Below are 27401 nucleotides of genomic sequence, written 5' to 3' on the forward strand. Positions count from 1 at the left end.
TAGATAGGCTGGAAGAATAAACTAACAATATCTAATCCAATAGATTAAGTGGGAATTTTCCTAAATTCGAAGTACAGAATAGAGATATATGACTGGATATCACTTCATATAAAAATGATTGGAAGATTTTACACAAAAATACCATCTGTGCCAGTAGTAAAATAAATGAAGTTGTATAGAAAGTTAATCTGCTTTTGGCATGTATTGAAGGAAATGGTGTCCAAAACAGAGCAAGATAAGTACGTGTGCACGCTAAGTCGCTTCAGTCGTGTCTGAGTCTTTGCGGCCCTGCGGACTGTAGCCCACCAGGCTCCTCTGTCCATGGGATTTCCCAGGCATGAATACTGGAGTAGATATGTACAGTCCTGCTATAATCAGCCTTAACTGGGACACATGTGGATGTCTGCATTTATTTCTGGTTGCCATAATCAGAAGAACATTGAAAAATTTGACAGCATCAGTGGACAGAAAGATTTCAGAACCACTATGGGAAATGGGAATTTTCAGTCTGAAGATATTTTAAAGGCTTGACAGTAGTTTTCACGGACTTGAAGGACTGAGAAATAAGAAGGGCATGCCTTCTGTGGCTCCCCTTGCACTGGGCAGAGCATGGGATATCTAAATTTAAGCTACAGGAAGACAATTGTGACTCCAAGGAAATATGATGCCTCCAAAACATTGATCATACTCTAAACTGTTACAGGAGACACTGAGATATTCAAATAGGCTTCTGGAGTACCTGGCAGGATATGTCATGGATGGCTTTCCCATAAAGCGTAGAAATTCAGGTGGGATGATCTCAAATTCCATATGATTTAATGATTCTTATCTTAGGTGGTCTGTCTTGAGTTGTCAGAAAACATTTACTCAGAATGTTTTTGTTTTTGATTTGCTAGAGAATGAAAGGTTTAATTCTACAATGAACTTATTTATTTCAATATTAATCAAGATTCCTAAGGGAAATCAACTCTGAATATTCATTGGAAGGACTGAAGCTGAAAAGACGCTGATGCTGGGAAAGATTAAGGGCAAGAGGAGAAGGGGGTGACAGAAGATGAGGTGGCTAGATAGCATCAATGGACATGAGTTTGAGCAAACTCCGGGAGACAGTGATGTGCTGCAGTTCATGGGGTCGCAAAGAGTTGGACATGACTTAGTGACTGAATAGCAATCTGAGATTCCAGTATCATGGGAGAATTCATTAGCATTGGTCCCTACTGACTTGTTTCTGACTCAGCCCAGGAAACAGGGGGGTTAAAAGATCAGACTATTGTATGAGGCAGGTGCTTCTTTTAATGCTGCTACTCTTGGACGGGAGCTTGAATCTTTAGGACCATGTTTCTAGACCTGCTCTAAGCACAGCTGAGATTTAAGGGCATAGAGAACCCCAGAAATATTAATAGCAGTGAGGTCCTATGTCGGATGGCAGAGAAAAAGTGATGCCACATGAAGTGAATTATAATGGTGAGCTAACTGGGCAGCCAACACTCAGAGAAATGCGGGATCTTGCCCCAATTCCCCTCTAAAAAGGCACTGGATTCTTGTAGACATGATCACATTATCAAAGAACTGACACACTTTAAAAATATCAGGATGGCTGGCTCCAACTGTAACGCAAGAGTCCAGCATAATCACTTAAATCCTAAAGATATATATTCATGGAGGGAAGGGCAATGGTTTTAAATGCAGCAACAACTGAGCAATAAATGGCACTGCTTTAAAATGTCCCCTTGTTCGTGGGGACATTCAATCACAACTCATCATTTTACAGTAATTACTGAATCTTAATGTGTCACATTTGGACTCATTAAAATCAGACTAATTACATTTTAACTCTGTAATCAAAATAGGAGCAAAACTGGCATTTGAGCGAGGAAGAACTCGGATAGAGAGCTGACATGTTTGTGTACCCACTGTCATTCACCGAGAAATTTGTTTATAAAGACACACAGCTATTCTCCGTCTGCTTAGCTCTCTGGGGAGAGACAGCCTCTTGGCCATGACAACTTCTGCTGTGTGTGTTGTCTAGAAAGTTGTATGTGTTACGAATAACATTTTGGTGCTGGCAGGAGAGAAGGGAGGACTCGCTGTTTCCGAGGAGCTACTGAGAATCGTGGCGTGAGGCAGGTTTTCCACCTTCTGCCACCATTTTGCTTGCCTTGGCAAGCCTACACGTGCAGCCCCTAGTTGACAAAGGAGCCTCTGCCCCCTGGAATGCTGTCTAGGGTTTCTCTCTTCCTCAAATCTGTTGCTCTGTCCCCTGGTGCAGTCAGTGTTCTCTTGGGAACTACTTCGGGTCTGGTCCCTCACTCCTGGGGCCAGACTTGGGGTGGGGGGGTTGGTGGACAAGAGTGTCCACCAGGGAGCACAAATGCAGGGAAAGCACTAGGGTGGTTCCAGCTAATAATGCTCCTGGCAATGATCGATGGCTCTCTGACGACAGAAATGTAAGATGAATTATGTTTCTCTTTTCTATATTGATTGTTTCTAATATCGTAACCAAGACCATTGTTAGAACATACAGTGAAATGGTATGATAATTTACTTGTCTTATGGATCTGTCTAGAAGATTTTCTTTTATTTTGGAAATCCTCACCCAAGGAAGCTAGTTTTTAAGATCATGTTGTCCCACCATCACTCTCCTCTTTATTATACTATGCCTTTCGCTTTCTCCCATCAGAGACAAAAAAAGTCTGGGCCACTAAATATATTGGTAAATTTTGGAGTTGAATTGCTTCCGGAATCATTTTGAAGGCTCTGACCTTCTTTGCTTTAAAGCAATTGTGTGGAAAAGCAAAATTTATAGCTTTGAAGGACACTAAGGGTGACTTCAGTTCAGTTCAGTCGCTCAGTTGTGTCCGACTCTTTGCGTGACTTAGGTTATATTAAATAACTCTTAGACTCAAGCAGGAAAAAAAAGACAACCTTTTTGAATGAGGTATTTACTTTTCCTTGCAAATCCAGTGTGTGTGTATGAGTGTGTGTGTGTGTGTGTGTGTGTGTGTGTGTGTGTGTGACTGGATGTGGGCAGTTGCCTTTATTTTTTATTATAATTATTTCAAATCTCCTTCATTCTTCATCTCAATGAATTTAAATATCTTCCCTTTATGTTTTTTGTTTTGTCTTTAATTTCTTTGCTTAAACTACAGGCATGTGGCAACAGAATTCTATATGAGTAGTTGCTAGAGGATTCAGATAGATTTATGACTGTTTTTATCTCACAGACTTAAAGTACATGGCTTTTTAGTTAAACGCAAGTAAAACATTATCTGATTTCTCCCTCTTCACTTTTTCTGGTTCCTGATACATATTTAATTATATGATTATATTTTATGTTAACATCTTTGTATTGATTTTAAAATTTGTGTCATAATGTGATGAAGAGTGGGCTATTATATTAAGCCAATTAATATTAAAGATAAATGAGTCCTTGGGCTAGGGAAATGGGAATGTGGAATAATAAAATCTAATATTGAAAAGTAGAATGAAAGTTGTGAATCAAAATTGGGATTTTCAGAAATTACTTTTGGCTCCAGAAGGGCGCTCTGATGAGCAGGCATTAACCTCCAGTTGGGTTTGGCGTGAGACCAGCTGGGATCCCAGACAGGAGAGCTGGTGCTCTTGTGTTTCTTTTTAACAGGAAAATTGGAGAAACAGAATGAAAGTGAAAGTGTTAGTCCCTTAGTCGTGTCTGACTCTTTGTGACCCCATGGACGATAGTCCACTAGGCTCCTCAGTCCATGCAAGAATACTGGAGTCGGTTGCCATTCCCTTTTCCAACAGACCTTCCTGACCTGGGGATCAAACTTCGGTTTCCTCCGTTGCAGGTAGATTTTTTACCATCTGAGCCACCACGTAAGCCCATAGAGAAACATAACGGCACCAGGCTATCTGTGCTTGGAGAAAGGTGAATACAGTCCTGGAATCTGACCAGACTCACCTGTTTTTGGAAATGTGTACTTTGCAAATTGTACAAAATTTAAGCGGAGTCACTAAAAAAAACCCTAACCAACAAAAAACCAAAAAACCCCTCTACTTTACCTCTTACCACTTAAAACTATTCACAAATGAAGTTAGAAGATCTGTTTTAAAATTTCCACTCTCTGGATCTGTTCTATTAGAAATCTCCATCTAAAACATCTGTGTTCACCTCTATGGCCCAGAATGAGTGCTTCTCTAGCATGTTGGTTCTTTTCATGTAAATACAGTGTAGATAAGTCAAGTATTTCACATGTGCATGTGTGCATGCTAAGTCATTTCAGTTGTGTCCGACCCTGCAACCCTATGGACCGTAGCATGCCAGGCTCCTCTGTACATGGGATTCTCTAGGCAAGAATCCCGGAGTGGGTTGCCATGCCTTTCTCCAGGGATCCTTTTAACACAGGGATTGGACCTGGGACTCATGTCTCCTGCACGGGCAGGTGGGTTCTTTACCACTAGTACCACATGGGAAGACCAAACCAACTATCTTATGCCCTAGCAATTATTCCCACAGAGTCTGAAAGAATACTAAAAACACTAAGACATTTAATACAACTGATGATCAGGGTATAAATATGGTAATATGGTGGCTATTAAATAAAAATATTCTTTAAAACAAAATAATTTTGAACAAAACAAGAAAGTCTTCCTCGGTAATCAATGCAAAGAAGCAGAGGAAAACAACAGAATGAGCCACCACGTAAGCCCATAGAGAAACATAACGGCACCAGGCTATCTGTGTTTGGAGAAAAGTGAATACAGTCCTGGAATCTAACCACACTCACATGAGACCTGTTTTTGGAAATGTGTACTTTGCAAATTGTACAAAATTTAAGAGGAGTCACTAAAAAAAACCCTAACAAACAAAAAAACAAAAAAGCCCCTCTACATTACCTCTTACCACTTAAAACTATTCACAAATGAAGTTAGGAGATCTGTTTAGAAAGACTAGAGAGCTCTTCAAGAAAATTGGACATACCAAGGGAACATTTCATTCAAAGATAGGCACAATAAAGGACAGAAATGGTATGGACCTTAAAGAAGCAGGAGATATTAAGAAGAGGTGGCAAGAACACACAGAACTATACCAAAAAGATCTTCATGACCAAGATAACCACGATGGTGTGATCACCCACCTAGAGCCAGATATCCTGGAATGTGAAGTCAAGTGGGCCTTAGGAAGCATCACTATGAACAAAGCTAGTGGAGGTCATGGAATTCCAGTTGAGCTATTTCAAATCATGAAAGACGATGCTGTGAAAGTGTTGCACTCAATATGCCAGCAAATTTGGAAAACTCAGCAGTGGCCACAGGAATGGAAAAGGTTAGTTTTCATTCCAATCCCAAAGAAAGGCAATGCCAAAGAATGTTCAAACTATTGTGCAATTATACAAATCTCACACACTAGCAAAGTAATGTTCACAATTCTCCAAGCCAGCCTTCAACAGTACATTAACTGTGAACTTCCAGATGTCCAAGCTGGATTTAGAAAAGACAGAGGAACCAGAGATCAAATTGCCAACATCCTTTGGACCATAGAAAAAGCAAAAGAATTCCATAAGAACATCTACTTCTGCTTTATTGATTATGTTAAAGCCTTTGACTGTGTAGATCACAACAAACTGTGGAAAATTCTGAAAGAGATGGGAATACCAGACTACCTGACCCACCTCCTGAGAAACCTGTATGCAGGTCAAGAAGCAACAGTTGGAAATGGATACGGAACAATAGACTGGTTCCAAATTGGGAAAGGAGTATGTCAAGGCTGTATACTGTCACCTTGCTTATTTAACTTATATGCAGAGTACATCATGAGAAACACTGGGCTGGATGAAGCACAAGCTGGAATCAAGATTGCCGGGAGAAATATCAATCACCTCAGATATGCAGATGACACCACCCTTATGGCAGAAAGTGAAGAGGAGCTAAAAAGCCTCTTGATGAAAGTGAAAGAGGAGAGTGAAAAAGCTGGCTTAAAACTCAACATTAAAAAAATGAAGATCATGGCATCTGGTCCCATTACTTCATGGGAAATAGATGGGGAAACAATGGAAACAGTGACAGACTTTATTTTGGGAGACTCCAAAATCACTGCAGATGGTGACTGCAGTCATGAAATTAAAAGATGCTTACTCCTTGGAAGGAAAGTTATGGCCAACCTAGGTAGCATATTAAAAAGCAGAGACATTACTTTGCTAACAAAGGTCCATCTAGTTGAGGCTATGGTTTTTCCTGTGGTCATGTATGGATGTGAGAGTTGGACTGTAAAGAAAGCTGAGTGCCAAAGAATTGATGCTTTTGAAGTGTGGTGTTGGAGAAAACTCTTGAGAGTCCCTTGGACTGCAAGGAGATCAAATCAGTCCATCCTAAAGGAAATCAGTCCTGAATATTCATTTGAAGGACTGATGCTGCAGCTGAAACTCCAATACTTTGGCCACCTGATGCAAAGAACTGACTCATTGGAAAAGACCCAGATGCTGGTGAAAATTGAAGGCAGAAGGAGAAGAGGACAACAGAAGATAAGATGGTTGGATGGCATCACTGACTTGATGGCCATGAGTTTGAGCAAGCTCCAGGAGCTGGCGATGGACAGAGGAGCCTGGCATGCTATAGCCCATGGGGTCACAAAGAGTTGGACATGACTGAGTGACTGAACTGAACTGATGGGGATTTTTTTATCTGAATATTATAAAATTTTGATGAGGTCCAGTTAATCAATATTTTCTTTATGATTTTCCTCTTTCCTACCCAGATGTCACAGAGATATTATTTAGATTTCCTTTAATATTTTTAAAGGTTTTTTCTCTTAATATATTTGCATTTCCATTTTTTTAACATTGAGATTTACAATCAGATTTTTTTGTTTGAGGAGGGAGAATCCATTTTATTTTTTCAGATATTGAAATCTAGTGCTTATAATATTTATTTTCCCTTTCCCATTAATGATTCACATTTCCTCTTAATATATCAAATTCTTTTATGCATGGGTCATTGTCTATAATTTGCATTCTGTTTAGTAATTGATTTGTCTTCTTGGTCCTACATGCTTAAATACTCTATAGTTCAGTGTATAGCCTGGTATCTGATAGCAAAATACTCTCCTCCATTTCTTTCTCTTTCCTTCCCTGGTGGCTCAGATGGCAAAGCATCTGTCTACAATGTGGGAGACCTGGGTTTGATCCTTGGGTCAGGAAGATCCCCTGGAGAAAGAAATGGCACCCCACTCCAGTACTATTGCCTGGAAAATCCCATGGAAGGAGGAGCCTGGTGGGCTACAGACCATGGTGTTGTAAAAAGTCAGACACGACTGAGCAACTTCACTTCACTTCACTTCATGCGTGGTGCAAGTCAGCCCTAATTTTATTTTTTTTAATTTTTATTTTTACTTTATTTTACTCTACAATACTGTATTGGTTTTGCCATACATTGACAGGAATCCACCACAGGTGTACATGAGTTCCCAAACATGAACCCCCCTTCCACCTCCCACCCCATATTATCTCTCTGGATCATCCCTGTGCACCAGCCCCAAGCATCCTGTATCCTGCATCGAACATAGACTGGCGATTCATTTCTTACATGCTAGTATACATGTTTCAATGCCATTCTCCCAAATCATCCCACCCTCTCCCTCTCCCTCAGAGTCCAAAAGACTGTTCTATACATCTGTGTCTCTTTTGCTGTCTTGCATACAGGGTCATCATTGCCATCTTTCTAAATTCCATATATATGTGTTAGTATACTGTATTGGTGTTTTTCTTTCTGGCTTACTTCACTCTGTATAATTGGCTCCAGTTTCATCCATCTCATTAGAACTGATTCAAACGTATTCTTTTTAATGGCTGAGTAATACTCCATTGTGTATATGTACCACAGCTTTCTTATCCATTCATCTGCTGATGGACATCTAGGTTGTTTCCATGTCCTGGCTATTATAAAACACTTTTTGATGCAGGAAAATAAAACAGTGGTAACCGCTCAAAGTTACCATCTCTATCCAGGAATTGGTGTTGTAGGAATAAAATGAGTTTGGAGTCAGACATGGGGTCAAAACATAGCTCTCCATCTGAAGCTGCAAGATGAATAGGCAAACCATTGCTGCTGCAAAAACTCAAATCCCTCACCTGAGAAATGGGAACTACGCCCCTAAATGTGGGGTCACAGTCATGAGGATGAGTCATGGGAAAGATACGAGGCACCTGGCACACAGTGGGGGCTTATTCATGGCAGCTACTTTCACTATTGCCATTGTCATCACAGGGTATGATTTAAAGAACCATTAGAGTCTCTAGTCCAAAATCCCTCCTATCTCATGATTAGTGCTGAAACATCATCTTGCATAGAGAGCAAGCAAGGAAATCATGAAAGCCTCCATGGGATTTAGGATATAAGAGTTGGTGTTGCTTTTTGGTATCACCCAGGGAATTAAGATACACACTCAGGAGTCATGGCTTCTATCCAGTTAACTCAGACACTATCTGAAACACGCGGGTCTGCTCCAGAAAATAAGGTGTAGGTGGCAGAGAGGGGGTGCCCATGGAAAGCGAATAAGAGCACGGGGGAGAAGGGCGCCGTGACACATGAGGAAGCTTCCAGAACAGGGCTTGGAAAGCCTTGGGAAACACCCGCAGTTATGCCTCACTGACCACACTGTGTTTTGTGAAAGTGCTGGTCATTAGCTGGGATCTGAGTTCTGCTGTTCAGTGTTGGTCAAACCATTGCCAGCTCCTGTGATTTAGAAGGTGATGTGGGGTGAATGCATGTTGCTGGGAAGCTGGGGAAAGCAATTTAAGACTCTTTGTGAGAAAACATAAAGGGCATGGACGCCTGAATAAGAACAATTTCCAAAGCTGGTCACAGCCCTACCCGTCTGGTTCTGTCTCTGACTCGTCCCATAATCCAGGCGAGACTGCCTGTCCTGCTCCACCCTTCTCTTAAGTCAAGCTGTGGAGGATCTAAGAACAAAGTTTTGGAGCAGAATCAGATAGGTGGGGTCACTGTGGTGGTGGTGATGGCTGGGCATGGGGTGGTGGCTCTTCACACCACAGAATATTTGAGCAGAGACTGAGGCTCCGTGACTTGATGGCTCCCCTGCCTCATAGCAGTAGGTTCATATTATCTGTGGCTGCAAGGCTGCTAATTCATTCACTCTCTTGTTTTATTTTCTGTATCCAAGGAGCACAGACACCCGCAGAGCTCCATTTAGAAGATCCAGGGCACAGAGGGGAAGAAACCAGGATGCCAATCATTGTGTTCCTATTTTGAGTACAGTGTCCCCAAAATCGATGTTTGAATCTCAGGCGTGCTTAAGGCAATAGGCTTACGCCAATTAGCAAGGGATGAGGGGAGTGCAGCCTTGGTTTCTGTATTCTGTTTCAAAAAGATAGATTTGAGGCAAAGGAGAAAAGGGAGAAACACATATTTATCATATCCTTAAGAGGAGGGAAGTGAGAGTAAAGGAATACATGTAGTCGTTCCACTGTTGAATGAGGCAAACCCGGCTCCAGGAGACGCTCAGCAGATTTTGTCATTCCATGTTGAATAGTTTATTCTCTTTGCGTTTGTACTCAGGAGGCTGCAAATAAACAAAAACTCTTTCCTTTCTAGCATCTTACCCTGTTTTACAACTAGTCCCTCTCTGTCTTTTAGATCAAACCGTACTTTAACGACAAGATTTTTGCAGCCCTCACTCACCCTTGGGAATAGGTCAAGATCCACCAGTCCGTAGTAGATGGGTATAAAAGAATACTCTGTGTGAGACACAGCCCTGGAAAAGAGATGGGATCTGCCAGATTGGTGATCTAAAATAACTTCTCTGTGTTTTATCTGCCTTTCCTAAAAACGACCTTGCTTTTAAAATAAATTTATTATTGAGACCTGATGATAAGGAGGAAGTCCTTACGTTCAGTTCAGTTGCTCAGTCGTGTCCTATTCTTTATGACCCCATGGACTGCAGCACACCAGGCCTCCCTGCCCATCACCAAGCCCTGGAGTTTACTCAAACTCATGTCCATTGAGTCAGTGATGCCATCCAACCATCTCATCCTCTGTCGACCCCTTATCCTCCTACCCTCAATCTTTCCCAGCATCAGGGTCTTTTCAAATGAGTCAGTTCTTCACATCAGGTGGCCAAAGTGTTGGAGTTTCAACTTCAACATCCGTCCTTCCAATGAACACCCAGGACTGATTCCCTTTAGGGTGGACTAGCTGGATCTCCTTGCAGTACGAGGGACTCTCAAAAGTCTTCTCCAACACTACAGTTCAAAAGCATCAATTCTTCAGTGCTCAGCTTTCTTTATAGTCCAACTCTCACATCCATACATGACCACTGGAAAAACCATAGCCTTGACTAGACGGACCTTAGTTGGCAAAGTAATGTCCATGTTTTTTAATCTGCTGTCTAGGTTGGTCATAACTTTCCTTCCAAGGAGTAAGCATCTTTTAATTTAATGGCTGCAATCACCATCTGCAGTGATTTTGGATCCAAAAAAAATAAAGTTAGCCACTGTTTCCCCATCTATTTCCCATGAAGTGATGGGACCAGACGCCATGATCTTAGTTTTCTTAATATTGAGCTTTAAGCCAACTTTTTCACTCTCCTCTTTCACTTTCATCAAGAGGCTCTTTAGTTCTTCTTCATTTTCTGCCATAAAGGTGGTGTCATCTGCATATCTGAGGTGACTGATATTCCTCCTGGCAATCTTGATTCCAGCTTGTGCTTCCTCCAGCCCAGCATTTCTCATGATGTACTCTGCAGATAAGTTAAATAAACAAGGTGACAATATACAGCCTTGAGGTTTCCTTTCTGGATTTGGAATGCTTCTGTTGTTCCATGTCCAGTTCTAACTGTTGCTTCCTGACCTGCATTCAGGTTTCTCAAGAGGCAGGTCAGGTGGTCTGGTATTCCTACCTCTTTCAGAATTTCCCACAGTTTATTGTGATCCACACAGTCAAAGGCTTTGGCATAGTCAATAAGGCAGAAATAGATGTTTTTCTGGAACTTTCTTGCTTTTTCGATGATCCAGTGGATGTTGGCAATTTGATCTCTGGTTCGTCTGCCTTTTCTAAAACCAGCTTAAATATCTGGAAGTTCATGGTTCATGTATTATTGAAGACTGGCTTGGAGAATTTTGAGCATTACTTTACTAGCATGTGAGATGAGTGCAATTGTGTGGTAGTTTGAGCATTCTTTGGCATTGCCTTTTTTTGGGACTGGAATGAAAACTGACCTTTTCCAGTCCTGTGGCCACTGCTGAGTTTTCCAAATTTGCTGGCATATTGAGTGCAGCACTTCCACAGCATCATCTTTTAGGATTTGAAATAGCTCAACTGGAATTCCACCACCTCCACTAGCTTTTTTCATAGTGATGTTTCCTAAGGCACATTTGACTTCACATTCCAGGATGTCTGGCTCTAGGTGAATGATCACGCCATCATGATTATCTGGGTCATAAAGATCTTTTTTGCACAGTTCTTCTGTGTGTTCTTGCCACCTCTTCTTAATATCTTCTGCTTCTGTTAGGTCCATACCAATTCTGTCCTTTATTGAGCCCATCTTTGCATGAAATATTCCCTTGGTATCTCTAATTTTCTTGAAGAGATCTCTAGTCTTTCCCATTCTATTGTTTTCCTTTATTTCTTTGTATAGATCACTGAGGAAGGCTCTCTTATCTCTCCTTGCTATTCTTTGGAACACTGCATTCAAATGGGTATACCTTTCTTTTTCTCCTTTGCTTTTCATTTCTCTTCTTTTCACAGCTATTTGTAAGGCCTCCCCAGACAGCCATTTTGCTTTTCTGCATTTCTTTTTCTTGGGGATGGTCTTGATCCCTGTCTCCTGTACAATGTCATGAACCTTCATCCATAGTTCATCAGGCACTCTGTCTATCAGATCTAGTCCCTTAAATCTATTTCTCACTTCCACTGTATAATCATTAGGGATTTGATTCAGGTCATACCTGAATGGTCTAGTGGTTTTCCCCAGTTTCTTCAATTTGAGTCTGAATTTGGTAATAAGGAGTTCATGATCTGAGCCACAGTCAGCTCCTGGTCTTGTTTTTGCTGACTGTATAGAGCTTCTCCATCTTTGGCTGCAAAGAACATAATCAATCTGATTTCGGCATTGACCATCTGTTGATGTCCATGTGTAGAGTCTTCTTTTGTGTTGTTGGAAGAGGGTGTTTGCTATGACCAGTGTGTTCTCTTGGCAAAACTCTATTAGCCTTTGCCCTGCTTCATTCTGTACTCCAACATCAAATTTGCCTGTTACTCCAGGTGTTTCTTGATTTCCTACTTTTGCATTCCAGTCCCCTATACTGATGTTTAGCTATTTTAATGCAACTATTAAAAAAATCAATACATTTTAAAGAGTATAAGAAAAGACTAGCTATTTAACCTGTTCAAGAACTTTTTCTTATTCTCTCAACAAGCACACTGTCAGTTGAGCTTTTAGCTAGATTCAAATTAAGAGTTTTATAAATCTTGGAGAAGAATGAAAATAAGGGTTTTCAGCAAGTTTTATACTGTATCTCTCTGAATAAGCTGACATCCTGAATGCTACAATGTGTCCATGATTTCCAGGTAAACAAATCTATGAGGAGAAATGTAACAAAGAGGATAAGGCAAATATATAGATGATTTTTTAAACCATTTTTGAACAAAAGAGGCATACTTTTTCTTAGCATATTAAATGAAAAATAATATTATTCTAAAATGAAGCTCTTTAAAAAATCATAAATTATGTGACTAGAAGAAAAGGGCAAGAGCATAAAATTCACTGGCTGTTTATAATAGTTAACAAAGTAGCTAAAATATGTAAAGATACAATTTAATACTAGCCTTGAATCATACTTTAAAAATATATTCTCTCTTGACTCTGAGTTAACATAATCTTATAAAACAATTTCAGTTATACAGTTTCAACTCGCAGTCTAACAAAAGGTAGCATAAAATCCAATTTTGGGCTGATGCAAATACAGTTACTAAATTTAGCCTGATAATTTTTGAAAGAGTGGTTTCTCCAAATATCTGAAATAAAAAGAATGACTTTGCATCAGATTACTGGTCAATGTAAATTTCTAAACTGCCCGGCCAAAACCATATCTTAACGTTCTACCAAAGTCAGCTCTAAAATTCATTAAATAACATAAGTCATTCCAAATGTCTCTATATTTGTCTTGCAAATTTAAGCACAACCAGAAGGCAGGCAAAGGCTCTGGTAAGTGAACAATAGAACTGTATGAAATACAGATCTGTGTGTGTTTTGAGCTGTCAAGTGTTTGTGAAAAGGTTACCATGCATGGTGTGAAAAGGATGTTCCACAAGCTTTACGTCTTCTGGACTTCTGTTATAAGCTGCAAGAATCTGCTGTACTCATAGACTCTGAGACATATATCCTTGCCATTCTGTGGTAACGTGTGGTTATTTAGACCCAAGTTCATGACTCCAGACCTGGAGATTATATTTGTACGTATAATTTCCTCTGCTCTCTTAGGTAAAAAACCTTGAAGTGGACACTTCAGATCCTTTCTGCGCTTGAAAGTGTGACTTTTCCAGTTTAATTCAAGTTTAATTCAGTTACTAATATCAGTGCATACCTTCATGTGGTAATTTTGAGATCTCAGAGCTTGGCAAATTTTGATAAACAGGGCCAGGTGCCTTAGAGAAGCAATGAACCAACTAACTTCATGCTTTGGAGGAATAACTGAGTTCTAACTATATGCCACTCTACAAGGTAAAGAAACAGAGGCTCTGAAAGATTAAGAAACAGTTTACACGCCACACAACCAGGAGGTGGTAAAATTCAGTACTTTTTCAATTTTGTGCCCAAACTACTCTATATAAAGATGTGTAAGTTAATCATCTAGAACAATACTCTCTTGCATAAATATAGATTATAAAAAGCAGGCACACAGGCTGGACAAGCACTGATTTGACAGGTGCAAGAAATTCCTTAAGAGGAAGATAATGCAGTGGCCAGTCACAGTGGATGGTGACTGCAGCCATGAAATTAAAAGACATTTGCTCCTTGGAAGAAAAGCTATGATCAACCTAGAAAGCATAATAAAAACCAGAGATGTCAGTTTGTCGACAAAGGTCCATATAATTAAAGCTATGGTTTTTCCAGTAGTCAGTATGGATGTGAGAGTTGGACCATAAAGAAGGCTGAATGCTGAAGAATTGTAGCTTTTGAACTGTGGTGCTGGAGAAGACTTTTGAAAGTCCCTTGGGCTGCAAGGAGATTAAACCAGTCAATCCCAAAGGAAATCAGTCCTGAATGTTCATTGGAAGGACTGATGCTGAAGTTGAAACTCCAATACTTTGGCCACCTGCTGAGAAGAGCCAACTCATTGGAAAAGACCGTGATGCTGGGAAAGATTGAGGGCAGGAGGAGAAGAGGGCAATAGAGGATGAGATGGTTGGATGGCATTATCGACTCAATGAATATGAGTTTGAGCAAACTCTGCGAGATGGTGAAGGACAGGGTAACCTGGCATGCTGCAGTCCACGGGGTTGCAAAGAGTCGGACATGGCTGAGAGACTGACCAACAAGCGCCTGACTCTGGGGTCTGCTTCCTGTGTGTGGAAACTTCGCAGCCAGCATCAGGAGTTATTTACAAGTCGGGAAAGAGCAAGTCTGCATTTAGTTTAACATTTTAAAGTTCATTGGTGCAACATAGCTTATTTTCCTCCAAGAAAATCTGAAGCTACTGCATATGTGAAAAGAAATGACTTGGGTGTAGAAATTTATTCTAAAAGAATGATGGCATTGGTCAATTTACTAGCCTGTGCCTGCCGATTGCTTTGAACAAAAGCTATTTGATTTATTTCACAATATTTGAAATCATATTTATTCTACTTTTCTAAGCCTTAGAGTAAATCAAACTTCTTTATAAACTTTATTTAGCTACCAACATCCACCATATTTCAGCCTTTCTAACGAGACTTTCAGAGGTTTTTTTTTTTAGCATTGCACAGGTTGCCACTGCCATCAATCCAAGTTAGATAAGATTAACAGAGGTCCAGCGGGTTGGACAATAACTGTTTGGGGGAGTAGAAGGCTGTTCATTTTCCTTGCTTTAAAAAGTTCACTTTGAGAAGTAGAAATCTTAAAGGAAAATTCTTTATGAATCTAAAGCTAAATGAAATAAATAATGTATGTACATTATATTTATCTTCCAAGTCACTTCTTCTACCCTTTCTAATATGTAGAGTTGTTTTGTGATCTTATTATAGCAAATACTAAGCCTTGAAAAATCTGCTGTTTTCATATAAGAGCTGACTATGGAGATGAATGTCAATCTAAATTGGTTTCTCTGGCATTTATTAGTAATTCAATTTTGTTCTCTGTAATTAATTATGGGATTATAAATAATTCAAATTAGAGGGGAAAATATAGTCTTCAGACATATCCAAATCATCGAAACTGCTTTTAGATATGTCAACCTGTTTTAAGAGTCAAAAATGCCATTGTCTTATTACGTGGATATAAATCAAGAAAATATTTTTAAAACATTATTTTATTCATGTAGATTTCCCCCGTGGTCTCAGTTTTCCTTCATAAAATCCTTCTTTTCACTTTTCTCATTTTTTTTTCCTTTGGACATTTATCCTAAGTGTTTACAAGACAATCTCTATTACAGAGATTATAGAGACTTTACAGGGACTACCATCTATATATTAGTCAATCAATCAAATTTTAATTTGGGAAGAATGAAATTATATGAAGATCATAGTGATTTGATGCATTCAATGTGTAAAAGAGATGTTGACTTTAATTTTCTTTGAATTTTGAATATTAGTAAGATAAATATCAGATCTTGAACAAAGTCGAGGAAGTAAGTATGTGACAAGAGATTAAAAAACATAAGTCAAAGGCATCGGATAAACTCTGACAGTTTTATACACTGCTTTTCACATTTTGTTGTGCAAGTAGAAAGCATTTTTGTTCTGTTCTTATTCTGAGCTCCCTAAATATTTCAAGTCCTAATCTCTGCAGTCTGCGGCTTTGATGCTGTGTTTCATGATGTACTGGAGGTTTCATTCACATCTTTAACATCCACTGTTGAGGATTAGGACTTGTGGTGGGTGGAGTTCTTAACTGCTCCCTCTGTTTGCCCCAAGATGCTTTATTTATTTTTTTTTTAATCTTTAATTCTTACATGCGTTCCCAAACATGAACCCCCCTCCCACCTCCCTCCCCATAACATCTCTCTGGGTCATCCCCATGCACCAGCCCCAAGCATGCTGTATCCTGCGTCAGACATAGACTGGCAATTCAATTCTTACATGATAGTATACATGATAGAATGCCATTCTCCCAAATCATCCCACCCTCTCCCTCTCCCTCTGAGTCCAAAAGTCCGTTATACACATCTGTGTCTTTTTTCCTGTCTTGCATACAGGGTCGTCATTGCGATCTTCCTAAATTCCATATATATGTGTTAGTATACTGTATTGGTGTTTTTCTTTCTGGCTTACTTCACTCTGTATAATTGGCTCCAGTTTCATCCATCTCATCAGAACTGATTCAAATGAATTCTTTTTAATGGCTGAGTAATACTCCATTGTGTATATGTACCACAGCTTTCTTATCCATTCATCTGCTGATGGACATCTAGGTTGTTTCCATGTCCTGGCTATTATAAACAGTGCTGCGATGAACATTGGGGTACATGTGTCTCTTTCAATTCTGGTTTCCTCTGTGTGTATGCCCAGCAGTGGGATTGCTGGGTCATAAGGTAGTTCTATTTGCAATTTTTTAAGGAATCTCCACACTGTTCTCCATAGTGGCTGTACTAGTTTGCATTCCCACCAACAGTGTAGGAGGGTTCCCTTTTCTCCACACCCTCTCCAGCATTTATTGCTTGCAGATTTTTGGATCGCAGCCATTCTGACTGGTGTGAAGTGGTACCTCATTGCGGTTTTGATTTGCATTTCTCTAATAATGAGTGATGTTGAGCATCTTTTCATGTGTTTGTTAGCCAAGATGCTTTATTTTAATCTCTTTTCTTTTCAGACTTTCAGCTTGGATTTCATTTGAAGAAGGTACACCCAGCTCAAAGGATATTTGTATCTGATTTTAATTTCAAGTAGAGGATAATTAAATGTACTTGTTCTCACAATTTCACCACCCTTAAATACTTCCATGTGCTATTTAACATTTCTTTCATCATTTAAATCCACTCAGTACTGTGTGATTCCCATGATATGGCATTCTGGAAAAGGAAAACTATGGAAGCAGCAAAAAGATGGGTGGTTGCCAGGAGTTAGGGTGGAAAGAAGGGTGAACTGGTGGAGCACAGATGATTTTTAGGGCAGTGAAATGTTCTGCGATGGTGGATACATGTCACCGCACATTTAGCCACACTCACCGGATGTAAAAATTAAGAGTGAACCCTGATGTAGGCTATGAACTTGGGTTGATAGTGATGTGTCAGGGTATATTCATCAAATATGCCACTCTTGTGGGGCTGCTGATGGTGGGGAGGTTGCGTGTATGTAGTAGGGCAAAGGTAACAGGAACACCTGTACTTTCTGTTCAATTTTGCTGTGAACTTAAAACTACCCTAAATTTTTTTAAATTAACAATAAAATTAGCTTACTTGTAGTATTATGTTAAACATGTGTGTTAGTCGCTCAGTCGCGTCTGACTCTGTGACCCCATGGACTGTAGCCCTCCAGGCTCCTCTGTCCATAGAACTCCCCAGGCAAGAATACTGGAGTGGGTAGCCATTCCCTTCTCCAGGGGATCTTCCCCACCCAGGGATCGAACAGGCATCTCCTGTGTCTCCTGCATTGCAAGCCGATTTTTTACCATCTGAGCCACCAGGGAAACCTATGTTAAGTAGACATCTTCACAATTAACTTCCTAGAATTTCTTATGTTTCCAACAGGGTGCAAGGAAAATGGTTTCTAAGGAAAGAATCTACTGGTGAAGATGTTGTGAAGAGTGTTGAAATGACAACAGAGGATTTAGAATATTACATGAATATTGATAGTTGATAAAGCAGTGACAGGGTGTGAGAGGACTGACTTCAATTTTGAAAGGAGTTTTATTGTGGGTAAAATGCTATCAAACACTGCATGCTACAGAGAAATTGTTTGTGGAAGGAAGAGTCAGTCGATATGGCAGACCTTACTGACATTTTATTTTAAGAAATTGACACAGCAGCCCCAACCTTCAGTAATGACCACTCTCCTCAGTCAGTAGCCATCAATGTGGAAGCGAAATCTTCCACCAGCGAAGAACCCACTGAAGGCTTAGATGATGGCTAGAAATTTTTTTTTAGCAATAAAGTTATTTTAATTAAAGCATGTACATTTTAAAAAATATAATGCTATCACACACTAATAGACTACAGCATAGAATCAACACCATTTTTATATGCACTGTGCTTAGTCGATCAGTCATGTCTGACTCTTTTTGATCTCATGGATTGTAGCCCACTAGGCTCCTCTGTCCCTGGGATTCTCCAGGCAAGAATACTGGAGTGGGTTACCACATGCACTGAAAGTGAAAGTCGCTCAGTCGTGTCTGACTCTTTGCCACCCCATGATTATAGAGTCCATGGAATTCTCCAGGCCAGAATACTGGAGTGGGTAGCATCTCCCTTCTCCAGGGGATCTTCCCGACCCAGGAATCGAACTGGGGTCTCCTGCATTGCAGGGGGATTCTTTACCACTTTACCAACTGAGCTATCAGGGAAGCCCACGTGCAGCAGGAAACCAAACCAAACCAAAACCAAACAAAACACAAAACAACCGTTTAACCCGCTTTATTACAATATTTGCATCATTATGGTGGGTCTGGAACCGAACCCTCAATGTCTCTGCAGTCTGCCTATACTCACAACAAGGGGCTGCAGAAAAAAACTATGGCAAGAGCTGAAACATTACTGTTCAAAACAGCACATCATATATGCTTTTATACTCACTAAAATAATAAGGCTGGCACACTGAGGATAAAACATGGATGCAATTTTCTGCATCTTAGTTGAATAATAGTTTGGGATTGAATGGTGCCTTTTAATCTACTTTGCCTATTCCTTCTAGAAACTTCTTTGGCTCTTCCTATCAATCCCAATTTCTACACATATTCTGTTTCTTTCCTTTTTAAATTAATTTTTAATTGGAATATAATTGTTTCACAACATTGTTTTAGTTTCTGCTGTGCAAAAATATGAATCAGCTATACATATATACACACATCCCCTCATTCCTGAACCGCCTTCCCACCCCTCCAGCCCACCTCTCCAGGTGAGCACAGAGTACCAGGCTGAGCTCCTTGTGCTATACAACTTCCCAGCAGCTATTTCTTTTACACACGGTAATGTGCACATGTCAACGCTGCTCTCTCAATTTGTCCCACCCTCTCCTGTGTCTGCAAGTCCATTCACTGTATCTGCAACTCTATTCCTGCCCTGGAAATAGGTTCATCAGTTTCTAGATTCCATATATATGCATTAATATATGATATTTGTTTTTCTCCATTTCTTCCTGATCTGAGAGTCCTGACATCTCTCCCTCTGTCTGTTTGTCTTTGTCGGCCACATTACGCATTACACCAGGCTTCCTTGGTGGCTCAGATGGTAAAGCGTCTGCCTCCAATGCAGGAGACCCAGGTTCAATTCCTGGGTTGGGAAGATCCCCTGGAGAAGTAAATGGTGACCCACTCCAATACTCTTGCCTGGAAGATCCTGTGGGTGGAGGAGCCTGGTAGGCTACAGTCCATGTGGTCACAAAGAGTCGGACGAAGGAAATGGTGACCCACTCCAGTACTCTTGCCTGGAAGATCCCGTGGGTGGAGGAGCCTGGTAGGCTACAGTCTATGTGGTCACAAAGAGTCGGACACGACTGAGCGACTTCACTTTCACTTTCAGTTCCCATACAAGGCGCTCAAGGGTCCCTCAGGGCACAAGTCCCAGCCTCAGGTGACCTGCACTTGCCTCGTTCATCTTTCTCAAAGCCCTGTTGTTGCACCTCGATTTCCTCCCTACTACGTCTTCTCCATTTTCAGCTCTCTGACCCACTGCTTTAGCTCCCCTTCCTCTCCAGAGGAAGCCTGCCTCATGGCTCAGGTCCTGGAATCCAGGATTAGACTGCCCCTGTTTATACCATTACATTACTTATTAACTGTTTGGGCACGGTAACCAACCTCACAAAGCCTTGGTTTCCTTGCTTACAAACTTGACATAAAGATGGTAACTGCTTTACAGGGTGGTTGCAAGGATTCCATGAAGAAAAACACAGACTAAGTACTTAAACTGTGCATGGGATTTGGGAAGTCCTTAGTAAACACCCAGAGCTGTCCAATAGGGACAGGCACTGGCTTCAGAGCCAGTTAGGGGAGGAGGGTGGTAGAGTCCTGTGGCTGCTGGAACCAGGTGCTATTAACTGGGTGGCCTGCTGCTAAGTCGCTTCAGTCGTGTCCAACTCTGTGCAACCCCAGAGACGGCAGCCCACCAGGCTCTGCCGTCCCTGGGATTCTCCAGGCACAAACACTGGAGTGGGTTGCCATTTCCTTCTCCAATGCAGGAAAGTGAAAAGTGAAAGTGAAGTCGCTCAGTCGTGTCTGACTCTTTGCGTCCCCATGGACTGCAGCCCACCAGGCTCTCCCGTCCATGGGATTTTCCAGGCAAGAGTACTGGAGTGGGCTGCCATTGCCACTCCGACAGAAATCTCTGTCTTTGTTGTCTTCTCTGTGTGTGTCTATATTTGTGTCTCCTGTTCTCACAAAGACACCAGTCATGTTGTAGCAGGACCCACCCTAAGGATCGCATTTCAGCCTGATTACATCTGCAAAGACCCTATATCAAACAAAATCAGTCACAAGTACTGGACTTAGGATTTAAACACATCTCTTTAGACACATGATTTAACCCCTAAACAGTAGGGAAGCGACCCTTGTGCTGGACAGTAGCCACCCTCTCCCCTCTCTCCCCACTTCCCAACTTCCTCCATCTGGTCCTTCCTCTTTTTCTCAATTTTCTCACTTAGAGTAGTTGTCAGATCCCCTGACCTCATTTCCCACATTCTGGTTTTCTATTATCAGATATAATACTTTAGGTGTGGTCCACTGATGCTTGCCATGGAGTCCGGTAATTTGGACACTTGACGAGGTGACATGAGGAGTATTTCGCTTGGTGTGTATTTCTGTGGCCACATCATACATATGCCTTATATTGAGTGTGGAATAAATTATAACAAGCTGCTTTTTAAAAATCCCCTCTTGACTCAGTGGTAAAGAAACTGCCTGCCAATGCAGGAGATGCGGGTTCAGTCCTTGAGTCAGGAAGATTCACTGGAGAAGGAAATGGCAATCCACTCCAGTATTCTTGCCTGGAGAACTCTATGGACAGAGGGATTCTCCAGGAAGCATGGTGGGCTATAGCCCATGGTGTCCCAAAGAGTTGGACAAGACTTAGCCACTAAAAAAACCACCACCACCAACATCACCAACAGTTTGTAACCATCTCTCTTGCTGCTTTAGCCTATTTTCCTTTTTCTGAATGCTTTCTTGAGAGAGTTAATACTGATGAACACGGTCTGACGGCTCCTAGAATTGGAATGGATTGGCAGTCTCAGGAAATACTCTGTGTAGTCTGAGTGGCTTCCAGACGTTGCAGCCTGGACCAAGCAAACCAGTGGCAGGGTGGACCTGCTGTGGTACATGATCCATCACCAGAAAAAGAATAGAGCTTCCATTTGCACGTTATCACATTCCCTCTGGAATTCCTACCCCACAGTGTCCTTGAGAGACCCTGGAACGTCATCAGCATCTTCCTAGAAGACAAAGAAGCGGTCTGAACCATTCAACAGACACAGGAGGAAGCTTGGGAAGTGGTCTCCAGCCCTGGGCCTGGCCCTTCAGACAGCGGCCATGCTGGTCTCAAGGATGGGTTTCTCTCAGCATTGACTCTGAATTACAAGCAGGACTGAGACACAGTCAACACAAAACCAACACATTCCTTTAGAAGAGGGAAGGCTGCTCCTAGCTAGAAAGATCGGCTAGCTCATATTATGGTTTTCCTTTCCCTCACTACTTTCCTCAACTTATTTTCTTCCTGTCTTCATTTTCGTTTCAATATTTGTAATTTGCCTTGACATGCATATGTAAAATGTTACAAGGATTCAATGTGATTATTGTAATGCTTTCTATACTAGAAATATATACTAGGGATAGTCTGCAATGCGGATAATTTGTAGGTGACTAATTGGGACCCGACAGGATCATTCTTAACAATTTCCTCTGGAGGGTTTTCTTTCTCTCGAAGGGCTTATAAATTCTCTTTGATTTGCAAAAATGCACACTCTCAAGTCCCACCCCAGTGTCTTGGACTTACTCTGTATTCTCACCAGTGAATCCCTCTCTCATATTTGTGTACTACTCTGTGCAGAGTGGGCTCTCAATAAATGTATGTTGAATAAATCCACCTCAATTGTATTTATTTGGCCCGTTGTTGTTGTTATTTAGTCACTAAGTCATGTTGGATTCTTTTGAGACCCCATGGACTGCAGCCCACTGGGCCCATTGCTTGTCCTTTATTAGTCTCATGAGTTTTTGAAATTCAGAAGCCTAAGAAAATAACAACAAATACTGCATAAAATATGAATCTTCATAAAACTCTGTATGGAGCTGATACGATTCTTCTCATTTTATGGACAGGAGGACAGGTGAGACAAGTTAAGTACACAAGTTGCCAAAGCCATTCAGCTCAGAAGCAGCAGAGGTGGCGTCGTCTTTTATTGTCGCTGCTCTAGCAGAGGAAACAGTAGATGCTCACTGGGCAATGGGTTAAATGAATGGATGCAATAAATGACTCTCAAAAAATCTATTTTATACTAACAATTGCATCCAGACCCTTAGGAAATAGGACCACTTCCATGCAATGCAGGAAGCTGGCCAAAATACGTCCAAATAATAAGAGAAAATAATAGTGCTTATCATCTCCAGGCATTGTCTTAGCTATGAAGCCTTACTGCTAATAGGGCTGCGGCTGTCTGGATCGTGAGGGGTTTAACAGACTGCAAATAACAGATTGAGGCCAGATTAAGAATGGCCTGCAATGAAGGCTAATGGTGTCTGCCATAAAATAGAGCTATTACAATTGGAAATCCCATAAGGCCCATAACATCCCTCTTTAATTCATTAGTTATTATGAAAATAAGAAAAGGAATAAAGTCTTTATTATCCAATCATTTCTCTGTCTGTCAATTAAAATTTAAAAAGGATGGGAAGAGGATCAGGTCCGTGAACTGTAATGTTGAAGGATGTCAAGAAGACATAGTCTTACATCTAACTTTCAGCAGGAGGCACAAACATTAACACTAACCCCCCACCCAGTGTTTCTGAGGACCACATGTCTGGATACATAAATGGATATTTCTGAGTCTTCAAAATTACTTTCATCAGCAGTATAATCGCCCAACTGAAGGATATCTGATCACAGACAAGAACAGGCAGCCAATCCTTGCTGGTCAAGAGAAGAAACCATGGACAGAGGAGCCTGGCAGGCTACAGTCCATGGGGTCGCAGAGTCCAACATGACTGAGCGACTAAGCCCAGCACAGCACAGCTCTGTAGACTGAAATTCCCATGTGAGTCTGACGGCGCTAAGATCAAGGTATTGTCAGGGCCAAGTTGTTTTTCTGGAGCTTCTATGACAGAATCCATTTTCTTTTCTTTTCCAGCTTTTGGAAAATGCCTACATTTTTTGCCTCTTTCTTCTTCAAAATTAGCAATATACCAGCTCTTTGGTACTTTTCCTGTCATTAGATATCAGATTTTTTTTTATGATCATAGCTGGGACTCATCTGATTACACGGGGCCACCCTGATAATCCAGGATAGTCTCTCATCTCCAGGTTCTCATCCTTAGCCACATTCTGAAAGTCCCTTCTGCCAGGTAAGGGAACACTTTTACAGGGTCTGAGGATTAGGATGTGGGCATCTTTGGGAACCATTATCCCCCCACCACACTAGCTTACAGTCAAAGTGCATCATTTTCAGTGCTGACAAAGACAGGTGGGCAAATACTATCACCCAAGCTCACGTCCTCAGCTTTTCCAAACATTCTATATTTCCATCTCAATCATTTACCTCCCTGCATAAGAGAGTGAAAAAGGTGGCTTAAAACTCAACATTCAAAAAACTAAGATCATGGCATCCAGTCCCATCACTTTATGGCAAATAGATGCAGAAAAGGTGAAAGCAATGACAGATTTTATTTTCTTGGGCTCCAAAGGCACTGCAGACAGTGACTTCAGCCATGAAATTAAAAGACTCTTGCTTCTTGGAAAGAAAGCTATGGCAAACCTAGACAGTGTATTAAAAAGCAGAGATATCACTTTATCAACAAAGACCCATATAGTCAAAGCTATGATTTTTCCAGAGTTCGTGTATGGAGTTGAATCTTAAAGAAGCCTGAGCACCATAGGATTGGTGTTTCTGAACTGTGGTGTTGGAGAAGACTCTTGAGAGTCCCTTGGACTGCAAGGAGATCAAACTGGTCAATCCTAAAGGCAATCAATCCTGAATATTCATTGAAAGAACTGATGTTGAAGCTGAAGCTCCAATACTTTGACTACCTGATGCAAAGAGCTGACTCATTGGAAAAGCCCCTGATGCTGGGAAAGACTGAAGGCAGAAGGAGAAGAGGACAGTAGAGGATGGGATGGTTAGACAGATTCACTGTTTCCACTGTTTCCCCATCTATTTGCCATGAAGTGATGGGACCGGATGCCATGATCTTAGTTTTTTGAATGTTGCGTTTTATGCAGCTTTTTTGCTGATGAAAATGTGACGATCAATTTTATCTTTCAATGGGACACAGAGTAAAGAAACAAATAGTCTTCACCACGTGTGGATTCCCTACGACCCACACTGACAACCTGTCTCACTGTTGCTTCATCAGCACTTTGCTTTCAACTGAGTGATGCATCTTTTAATTCGAGCCTTTTCTCATGATTGATTTTTTAGGAAGAATGCAATTTTTTTTCCCCTGGAAAATATAATAATAGCTCTCCCTCTTTTTAAAGCATGTTGGACAGAGGGATGCTGATGGAAAATGAACTGTGCTTTCTTATAAATCTCTCTTGGATCTTAGCTCTGCTTTTTTTTTCCCTCAAGATCACTAAATAACATATTCTGTTGAAGTCCATTTAGCATTCTGTGGGAAGTTGTATCTATTTCGGTAACCCATGGCACCCTCTGAGCATTTGACAGGCTCACACCTGATTAATCCCTCTCCCTTTCCTGCCATCAATATTATTTAGGGGCACTGGTCAAACCATATTGACACTCTGCTGACATCTTCTCTGGTGCCCAATTACCTTTCTGTCAGGATACAATCCAAGAGGCGACAGGAGAATTCTATGCTGTGCCAAGCAAGGTGGCACCAAAATGTCCCTGAGACAGAATATAATCTATCATTTTTATGCTTCTTCTGAAAACTAAAAGAGACATCTCCCTGGCCTCGATGCCAAGGGGTCTTTTAACTCACAGGCCGTGTTGTACCTTGAGCTCTCCGGCACCTGCTGGATGAGCCTGGCTGATACTTTCTGTTTCATATCCCAAGGTGGATTCCTAATGAAACAGCAAAGGCCCTTCCCTTGGGCTCTTAGCCCTGACCCACATATTGGAAAGCAGTTCCTCTTCTGAACGAGTTGAGCTGCTAGGTTTTTTGAGGAAAATCCTGTTCAGATGCATCCTTACAGTACAGAAAACCTGGCCAGCGAACTTCAGTAGAGCAAATATAAGGCGTAAAATACCCAGGGCTGTAGAACCTTTCTGCAGTCCATTCTGGCGATGCTGTGATACTGAAATGCAAGCTGTGGGGCTCAAAAGGATTCAAATAACGTTTTCGTTTTCTTTCTTCATTTTAAATTTTAAGATGGCCTTCATTCGATCAAAAGGGCATCTGCATTTATATATCTTAAAGGGAAATGTATCAGTAGCTACTCATTTTAATATTTTACCTGCACGTACACATTTGAGTATTAACTACTGTCTTGGCCTGTTGAGCAGCCAGAAGAGCATTCCTCAGAAGTGCCATCATGACAGAACTCTGAGTGTGTGATGGGAGTGTGCTTACGGGACGTAGTCAAAACAATGACAAATGTTTGGGGAGGATTTATCGGTGAAATACAGATGTGCACTCTCACTTAGGAGTATCCCCTCATTTAAACATCAGATCTATCATACAATGTAGGTATTATCACTTCAATTCTTTTCTAAGGAAACAATCACAGAGAGCTTTTGCAACTTGTTCAGAGTCACTAAGCTAGCCACAGAGAGAAGACTCAAAACCAGATTACATTTAGAAAATAATTTGAACTTATTTATGATAAAATTGTACTGTTCTCTTGGCTCAGATGGTAAAGAATCTGGTGGAATGCAGGAGATTGAAGTTCGACCCCTGAGTGGGGAAGATCCCCTGGAGAAGGGGATGGCTACCCACTCCAGTATTGTTGTCTGGAGAATTCCACGGATAGAGAAGCCTGGCGGGCTCCAGTCCATGAGGTCATAAAGAGTCAGACACGATAATACCTATATTGTACGATAGATTTGATGTTTAAATGAGAGGATACTCCTAAGTGAGAGTGTACATCTATTATTTCACTGGTAGGTTAGGTTAGGTTTAGTTGCTCAGTCCTGTCTGACTCTTGCGATCCCATGGACTGTAGCCCATGAGGCTCCTCTGTCCATGGGATTCTCCAGGCAAGGCTACTGGAGTGGGATGCCATTTCCTTTTCCATTTCACTGGTAAATACTCCTCAAACATTTATTTTGTCATCGCTTTCACTACTTTCATGATAAAATTACTCTTATAGTAAAATCAAAGTGAGATTTTCTAAAAACCAAATAAAGAACAGCACAGAGATGAGTAAAAGTAGATAATAAAATTGAAATCATATGCTCACGTTCATGGCAGCATTACTGAGAACTGCTAAGAAGCAACAGCAAACCATGTGTCTACTGATGAAAGATGGAATGTGGTATACACATACAAAGAAATAGTATTCAGACTTAAAGAGAAAGGGGATCCTGATACATGCAACAACACAGTAGTCATGTATGGATGTGAGAGTTGGACCATAAAGAAAGCTGAGCGCCAAAGAATTGATGCTTTTGAACTGTGGTCTTGGAGAAGACTCTTGAGAGTCCCTTGGACTGCAAGGAGATGCAACCAGTCAGTCCTAACGGCAATCAATCCTGAATATTCATTGGAAGGACTGCTGCTGAAGCTGAAGCTCCAGTACTTGGGCTACCTGATGCAAAGAGCCAACTCACTGGAAAAGACCCTGTTTCTGGGAAAGACTGAAGGCAGAAGGAGAAGGGGACGACAGAGGATGAGATGGTTGGATGGCATCACTGACTGAATGGACATGAGTTTGAGCAAGCTGTGGGAGATGGTGAAG

General features: G+C 41.1%; 1 protein-coding gene and 1 non-coding gene across 2 annotated transcripts in view; one reads left to right on the forward strand and one right to left on the reverse strand.

Annotated features, from left to right (window-relative positions):
* The window catches only part of CNTNAP2 (contactin associated protein-like 2), a 2354843-nt gene that overhangs the window by 468637 nt on the left and 1858805 nt on the right, over positions 1 to 27401 (reverse strand). The gene's annotated exons all lie outside the window — the stretch shown is intronic.
* TRNAW-CCA lies at positions 19554 to 19625 on the forward strand. The gene has a single exon. It is a non-coding gene; the product is annotated as a tRNA-Trp (tRNA).

The sequence above is a fragment of the Capra hircus genome, chromosome 4, assembly GCF_001704415.2.
Source record: "Capra hircus breed San Clemente chromosome 4, ASM170441v1, whole genome shotgun sequence".
NCBI lineage: Eukaryota > Metazoa > Chordata > Mammalia > Artiodactyla > Bovidae > Capra > Capra hircus.